The sequence below is a fragment of the Cupressus sempervirens genome, chromosome 6 (assembly GCF_028749045.1).
Source record: "Cupressus sempervirens isolate cs-2001-9-10 chromosome 6, ASM2874904v1, whole genome shotgun sequence".
Classification (NCBI taxonomy): domain Eukaryota; kingdom Viridiplantae; phylum Streptophyta; class Pinopsida; order Cupressales; family Cupressaceae; genus Cupressus; species Cupressus sempervirens.
Window position 1 is genome coordinate 249767017 of NC_143123.1, and position 9236 is coordinate 249776252.

Below are 9236 nucleotides of genomic sequence, written 5' to 3' on the forward strand. Positions count from 1 at the left end.
TGTTCTATGTGTTTGGGTAAGGTGATGAGGTAGAGGAATATGCTCTTTTCCCTTTGGAAAAATTAGAAACTTTGACCCTTGAATCTGAGCCACTAGTTCAAGCCAACCTTTAAAGGGCCTACTAGAGCAATCCAACCTCCAGGAATGACCCAAGTGAGCACACACCTTTCACTAGTGATTCCAACTCACTATAATAACAAAGACTTGTAGAGTGAAAGACTCCAAAGCCACATTAATTTCTTCTTCTTGATTTTGATATCACATATCAAGAAGAGGCTTTGTTTGTTGCATTGGGCAACACCACCCCCAATCTTGCTAGTCAAGTGTGTGTAATTACAAATGCTAGTGTGGGCTTCTGGCCTCAATTTTGTTCACGAAGCCACTAGGGATTAATGTGAATGGAAGCCAAGTAAATTTTTTTAGATAGTTGCTACCTGGTTCACCTCTGAAAGGGGGCATAATATTTGTGCAAGGAGGTGGGAGAATCTCTCTTGTAGATACTCACCATAGGCATGTACTTGGATGCTGGAAGGTGGTATACACCCTTGACCCTTGTCACAAGGGTGCTCATTAAGCATATATGTTATTGACTCCTTGGAATACACCAAAAACATAGGTGCCCTCTAGTGGGGTGACATGACTGTGTGAGGTGAATGCATGCACATAAGTTGTGAGCCAAAGGTTTTTCTTCCTCTACCATTTTTGGTTATAAGGATAAAGAGTATCTTTTTCAAGTCTATAAATTGTCCAAGTCAACCAAACAACAAAAGGTCAAGACTCCCCCATCCTTCCGAGTTGTTTTGTCCTCAGTTAGATTGTTTGAGACTACTACTTGCATCCCTTGTTTGGAAAATAATTGTCTACTAATAAACCCAAATGATGTCCATATCTACCTAAAACTTTCAAATGCTGTCAGTCCCCATTTAAAAAACTGCCAAAAATCATTGAAAATCTCTTCAAATATAGTTCAAACATGTCAATTTTGTCCTTTTCTCACTTGCAGTTCTGCAAAATTTTGCCTGAGAAAACTGTTGGTTTGCCTTTCCTCATGGGGTTCTTTACATTTCCTCACATCCTTTGCTACAAATATTCACATGAAAAATTGCCAAAACTTAGAAATTTTTGAGTCAAAAACTTGTATTTTTGGTCAAATTTTTCTTTCCTCACATGGGTTTGTCCAAATCCTCATGCGAGAAAATAAGTCCAAAATTGTCGTTCTAAATCCTCGCTTGGTTCACTGTACTTCCTCGTGTGGCTCTTTATGAATTTTTATTGAGATTTTGTCCTAAAACTATCAAAATTGCTCTATTAGGGTTGTTTTCTCACCTAGTTGTCTATATTTCCTCACCTTAGAGTCATTTCCTTGTGTGAATCTGTCCAATTTTGTCCAAAACAATGAGCTATCCTAAGCTCCCTCATCAAAACTTGATCCAAGTCTGATATGTGTTTGAAAAATTTAGTCATTTCTCTGTCTACAATGGTGTCAAACTCTAATTTCTTGCTTAGTTGACAACTTGCGATTTACACACAAACTAGTTGTAGGATTTGAGAGATACAAATCCATAGAACACCAAGAATACCTACATGCAAATAACCTATTATAGGAGAGAGGCAGAAAGAAGAAAAAGGTAGAACTCAAAAATTACTCAAAAAGTGAGAGCAAAATTACGATCTAGGTTATTTGAAAAAAAGAATTACAAGGTTCAACCTATAAAGGTGGGTTGCACATTAATAATTAATAAAAGCTAGGTTGCACATTAATAATTAATAGAAGAATTAATTATTAATGCACCTAAGAGAAAGCTTAAGCACTAAAGAGTAATAACTTAACTAATTAAATCAATATGATTTTGAGTAGTAAGAAAACTAAATATTACTCTAACACCCCTCCTTAAGCTAAGCGCATGGGGTAAGCTAACCTAGCACAACTATGAAAGCAAGAAATGGGTCTCGACAACAAGGCCTAATCTGGTACCCAATACAAGGAAATCTCTCTAAATTGGAGACAAAGGAGAAAACCCAGTGGGAAAAATTCCTCTCCAAAAAGAGATAGAAAAAAGAAAAAAAGAAATGGCTCAAGAGACTTTCTCAAAACCATAAGTACAACCAACCCCCCCATGAGAGAGGGAAGAGACACCAAAGCCACCCCAAAATGATGTAACCCTTGTAGAAATGATTGAACAAGGGAACCCCAAAAAACAAGAAAACCCCTAAATGAGAGGTGAAATTGAAAGGCCTAATTGATGCTCAAAGGAGAAAACACGAGGATCCTAAAAAGAAATCCCCAATGTAGGTGGTGCGACAAATGTGCTAACACTGTCATGAAAGAGTAGATGAATGTCCTCTGTAGAATCCTTAACAAGTGCACCTAGTGGCTTGATGAATGGAGCTAGAGGATCAGGTAGTGCTAAAGAGAAAAGACCTTAATAGGATGTGGTCTAGCAATCAAAACAATGATATGAGGAATAATACAAAGGTTCAAGCATCCTGACTGCACCACATAATACTGTCGTGAAAGAGAAGAGTTGTGCTCCAACAATGGAGATGGTGGACCAAAGTGTGACAAGGTATAGAGACAAGGAGTATGATCAACTATCCCTTTAGAAATAAGGCCTCCTATCACACTATCCTGAATGAAGATTGAATCTGCAGTGAACTTAACTGTCTTCCTTGATCCACTGTGTGTAATATGATAAATCAAGAAAAGGTTTATAGATAGAGATGGAACATATAATACATCATTGAATGTGCCATCCTGAATGCCTACTAAACCTTTCCTATAGACTATTAGGGCACTGTTATTCCCTATGAGAATATGAGGAATGAGAGAAGCCTCAATAGTAGAGAAGACGAGGAATGGGAGAAGCCTCAATAGTAGAGAAGACCCCTTGAGAAGATGCCATCTGGTGAGAAGCACCTAAATCCAGTATCCAAGGGAACTATGGAGGGGATGCAATGGATGCTCATAATTCATAAACCTATCCAAAATCCTATCCAGATGTCAAAGATATGGAAGAAGACTAAAAATTAGATTCCTTTGAGGTAGAAGAGGATGGAGAGTAAACAATGCTCTTCTAAAGAAGAGCTTGCAAATCTGCAATTTGTTTCTCATAGCCATCAAATCTCTTTTGAAAATAATGTGACTCATCATGAGGTCCCTTATGATAATAGGAATAAGTAGGGATCTTAGTCTTCTATTTCTCCTTCTTAGAAGAAGATGGTGGGCTAGTAGAGTGCTGAGAAGAGGAATCTGATATTTTCTTCAACTTCTACTTCTATGTATCCTGAGGTGTCTTGGCAAGCAATGCCTATGACTATGAACTTGTAAGTGAATCCATCTGAGTGAGCTTGGAATGCTCATGAGTCAACCTATCATAGAAAGTCTCAAAAGAGGGCATAACATGTCATGCACCTAATGTATCCATAATGGAGTAGAAGGTAGAAGTGAAAATCTGATAAGGACCTCAAATGTTTGAGAGTATCAGAAAGATGGACTCATCATTTAACTTTGTCTTTCCAACAACTTGTAAAATAGATTGAAGAGACTTGAACTTCATCAAGAAGTCCTCAATCCTAGTGAGTGATTCAAGTACAAGGAGGTGAACTCTGCATCTATCTGTAGAACCTTGAACTAATTTATTGTGCTAAAAAAGGTGGAAAACTTGTTCCACATAGCCCTAGGTGTGGTCAAACCATCTAGGTGGAACAACAACCCATCTAAAATATTTAGTGTAATAAGGCCCATTGCCTCATCCATTCCATTTCTTTGCATATAAGCTTCATAAGGGCTCTATAGAACTAGTGGAGCCTCATCGAGGCATGACCATAACCCCTTTGCCATAAGCAATCTGGTCATTTGTCCTTTCCAAGTGTGGTAGTTGTAAGGTGTAAGGTAGGCAACAAAAGAGTCTGGCATTAAGAGAAAGTAGATAGAAATAGAAGGATCTCTTTGAAATAAATGATAGAAAGAGAATTTGTACCCCCCACAAAATATTGTACTATCTCCTGTACACTTCAAAGAAGTACGAAAGCACACAAAACAAGGAAACAACATGTTTTTAAGATGTAGAGAGGAATGAAAAGTGAAGCCTCCACTTTGACGATAAAAAAAACTAATCAAATGAAAAAATTTGAAAATAAAACCAACATGGTTGGATTAGGCTCATAAAGAGCTTTCCAATGATATATGGCACTTTGATTTTTAATACTGCATGCCAAAGTCATGGCTACAAAACCAACTATACCTCCAAAAAAGGACTTCTCTAGAAAAATACAGAGAGGACAAAAAATTTAATGACTATCTGCATGTTAAGGGGTCATCGTAGTTGGTGGCTTGTGGGTAGAGTGCAGGTGGCTATTGGGTAGAGGTGGCGTTGCAGTTGGGGATAGGTGGTGGTCTAGCCACGGTGGCTCCTTAGTGGGCCACTAGTGGTGGACTGGGTGTGGGTCAGGCATGGGTGGTGCGCTAGCTATGCATGGGCAACATGGTGGCGACACATTCTACCTACACTAAAAAACCTCAATGCAAGGTTTTAATTTTTTTTTTGAAATTTGTGCCGTATGGCCTAAGAGGAATTTTTTCCCCAGAGGCTACTGTGGCAAAAAAAACTTTATATGAAAATTGAGTCTCTTAGGCCTTCCGAGCGCAATGGTGAGGTCCGTTTGGGTCCAAAATGCTAAAAAAGCCTTCACTTCTAGATTGATGACATAAAACTTGAAAGAACTAGATCACCTACTTAAAAAATAAAACCAGAACAGGCAACAATAGGGGAGCTCTGATACCATGTAGGATTTGAGAGATACAAATCCAGAGAACACCAAGAATACTTGCATGCAAATAGCCTGTTACAAGAGAGAGGCAGAAAGAAGAAAAAGGAAGAACTAAGAAATTACTCAAAAAGTGAGAGAAAAATTATGATCCAAGTTATTTGAATTTTTTTTTACAAGGTTCAACCTATAAAGGTGAACACAACCCTAAATCCTTAAAAAGCTATATTGCACATTAATAATTAATAAAAGAATTAATTACTAATGCACCTAAGAGAAAACTTAATCACTAAAGAGTAATAACTTAACTAATTAAATCAATATGATTTAAGTAGTAAACAAACTAAATATTACTCTAACACCAGTCTCCTCACTTGGTTGTTCTATTCTATTCTCTTGTGTTCATTATACCCTGCATCATGATAGTCACAACTTTTGGCTATTCTAGCCATTTCTTAGACTATTTGTACCTAGATATACAACATGTTTGCTCACTTTGAGACAACGTTCTAGTGTGGTCCTTGTTTAAACTTTGTTCTAAATCATTGTCTATGACTATTGCCACAAGGAGTGGAAGCTTGTTTTCTCCTTATAGACCATGATGTGGTAGAGATAGAGGTAGGAATCATGACAAAGGTCACTTCCCAATTTATTCACACTTTCAATCTAGTGAAGAGTCCTCATGATCTCTTTCACCTATTACTCCACCTAGTCCTCAAAGAACATTTCCCATAAACTTTCAACAAACTAGGAATCCATTGTATCAAGAAAATCCTGGAATTAATAGAACACCTACATCTTTAAATGAAATAGCTGAATTCTTATTTAGAACACCTTTTCAACTGACATATACTGAAACCTTCTACACTCCTAAAATGGCTAATCAAGATCAAGAAATAGGAGACCATAGTAGAAGACACGACTACCAAAGAAATGAAAGACTGAAAGAACCTTACAACTACACAAATGAGTATGAGGACATTGAAGAGATACCTCCTAAAGAAATAGATAAATTTCATAAGGATAAAAACTTTTAGAAAGTGACGGAGATCATACTCAATGAAGAGAAAGAGAAATACTTTCTCAAGCTTGCTTAAGAAGTAGAAAAACTACCTAAACATTTTAATGTTGAAACAATTGTCACACAAGAAGAAGAAACTGAAATATCCAATTTACAAAAAAAATTGAAGGTCGTGCAAGAAAAATTGGCCCAAATGATGCATGAAAAGGATAAACCAATGAAAACCTACACTTTAGAAACTAATTGTCCATTTCCTTTCGACAAGAGTTTGGACTTGCCTCTTTTTCCAAGAGGAGTTGAGTTACCCAACTATGATAAATACTTTAGAACATTTGATCCCCAATCTTCAGATCATTTCTCACATTCATGCATACTGTATCAAATAGTGATGCATCGTGATTTTCTTATGCTTTTACTAAAGATACTTTAGAAAAGGTTGTTAATTCTTCATCAAAATATTTCATCAATTCTTTTGCTTTGGTTTGCAAGTCTAGATTTGTAATAGTTGTGTGAACTGGCTTCTACATCCTATCCAAGACTTCTAACAATGTTGGCTCCAAATAATTAACTAATTTATTCTTTTGAAGTAATTTACTTAAAGAACTCATCAGTCCTTTCTGATCATCATCATCATCAGTTATAGTTGTTGTTGTTGTTGCTAGTGGAGTTGTTGTAGGAATAAGTGTAACTACTTTTAGCTCTGCACTCTTCTTTGCTTCCTTAACTTTCTTCCTCTCTTCTTCTAATCTTTATTTTTCTTTCTTAGCTTCTTTTTGCTTCTCCTCTTCTTTCTTTAATTCTTCTTCTACTTCCTTTTTCCTTTCCTCTTCTTTTCTCTTTTCTTCTTCTTCTTTCTTTCTTTTTGTTTCCTTCTTTCTTTCTTCTTCCTCTAATATTTTCTTTTCTACATTCCTCTTTCTTTCTTCTTCTTCATGCTCTTCATCAGAACTGTCGTAGGCAGTAATATTGCCAATAATGTTTGTTCCATATCTAGTAAATGGATTTTCTTTTGCATTGATAGTTATGTGTGTACTATCCACTTGCATGGATTCAATACCAATAACTTTTCAAGGAGGTGAAAGTGCTTTCTTTGTCTCTTCAGCTTCTTCTTCACCATCAGTGGGAGTACTAGCCTCCACATACACTAGATTGGTTGATTTTGAATGTGCATTATCCTTGGTGACTTTAGGCATAGAAGTCATAAATTTCACTATGGCTTCCTCTGTTTCTTTCCTAACTTCTTCATAATTTCTCTCCATAAGAAGAATAGCTCTTCTTTTATTCCTTAGCAGGGGTTCAATGTCTCTCAAAATTCTATCCAAATCTTTTTTTATGTTCACTTCATACAATTTATTATTCATGCTCTCTCTTAGCTTGGTGTCTTTTTCTCCTACTCTCTTCTTTTTGTTCAGTAACTTGCTGTAAAGATCTTCTAGGATCTTACCTTGTATGATATCAAATATCTTATTTCTTAAGATGATATTCCTTACAATAGCATTCTCTAGTTGTCTCCTATTCATATTACTATATAAGCTATAATATTTATTCAATTGTACAAAATTTTCATCATTAATGATCTGCATGTTTATATTCTCCACCTTTGGTTTCCATCTTTTCTTGTCTGTTGGTGCACTTCCTTCTTCCATTGATTCCTTAATTGGCTTGTCTGCAGTTTTATCATTAGATTCCTCAAAATCATTAATTTACAATGTTCTTCTTCTTTTCCCTGGTCTACTAGTGGTTTGCTTGACCATTTTCTTTGAAGGTGGTGTAGGTTCTTATTTATACTTTACCAATCTCTTTGACTTTTTTTATGCAATAGGTGTATCAACCTCTGATTACTTCTTTTTCTGATCACGTTGTACTCTAATTGGTTGCACTTGCACAGCTACTACATAAGGTGCAAAAGGTATTTGCGCAATAGGTCCTATAACTGTTACACCTTCAGATGGTGTTGCACTAGAAATAGGTTTCGCTTCTAACACCTCAAACTACCTACTAAATTTCATTTCCTTTGGTATCCATTTGATTTCGTTAAATTATTCTCTAGTTATACTAGATTCCTTGAGAATGGAATCTATCTTCTTCTCCACGTTCTTCTTAATCTCCTTGCTATAAAGTTCAAACTGTACTTCCCTCATCTTTTCCTCATAAGTACACCATCTAGGGAATTTTGTGTCCTACTTTGACTACAATATGATCTACACATAACCTTCAATGAGTTCTTCGCTCATTTCATATCACATGGGTTCAATGAATTTTGCCCTAGGTTCAACTGCTTCCATACATGTGCTATCAATTTCCACCATGAAACATATCTCATCTTTATAATTTTCCACCATAGAGGGAGGGATTCTATATCTTTATTTCATCTTAGATTGAAATTTCTTCATCAATCTATCAATATTTCTATCTTTGACATTCTCCAATCTGGCCCTGTAACATTGTGTTACCAACTTCATAGAAAATTCATCACTTTCCCAACTTGTCATGCCAGGGAATTACTTGGTTGCATAGAAGAATAGATGTGTTAACAAAGATTCAAATCTAGAGACCACATTCTTAGTCTTCTTCAACTTTGTACTGTTGTCTAACAGTTATGTTATAACTATCTCACACAAGTTTACCTTCCTTTTCTCAACTGCCATAAAATATGTTGCATGCATGAATTCTGCTAGCACATAATTCACTCTAGAACTGTGATTCAACTTATACCCTAAAATTTTACTCAACACTTTGACTCCTCCATCCTAAATCATGTCAACCTTCATGTCCCTTCCATCAAACCTAGTATACAAGTTTGTCTCAACTATATTTCGTACATTTCTATCATTGATTGATTGCATCCTTCATTACTTAGATGTGTGACTTTATGAATTAGGTCATTTTCAATTGTGTCTAGTGCATCACCTATCCAAAACATCTCTTCATGAACTCTAATCAAAATGATTTTGGTCCATTCATGATTATCAAATTTTTTATAGAAGATATACTTAATCAAGTTCAACTCATTCAGGTATGTGTATTTAGACTTTAGGGTTAGGTTGCTATTACACATAACTCCTAAATAATTATGGATATCCTCATCACCAATGATCTCAAATTTACAATGAATGTAACTTCTAACATCTTCTAGGTCAAGTACATTTGGCAAGATCTGGGAAAGCTCCTAATGGATCATCTATGAGAGAAACAAATGGGTGTGTCTTGAACTTATATTTGGGTCTATAACTTACATCACATACTGACTGGCCCTCCATGCTACTTACATAATATAGTATAAATTCCAACAAAATCTTAGTAAAATACCTTTAATGTCGTATTTTAGGGCTTTTGTAATTTGTACTTCAAACACCTTTCTTCGCACTTGAATTCACCATCAAATCGCTCAAAAATTGCTCCAATATTTTTATACAAAAAATGGTACTCACAATCTTGCTCAAAATCC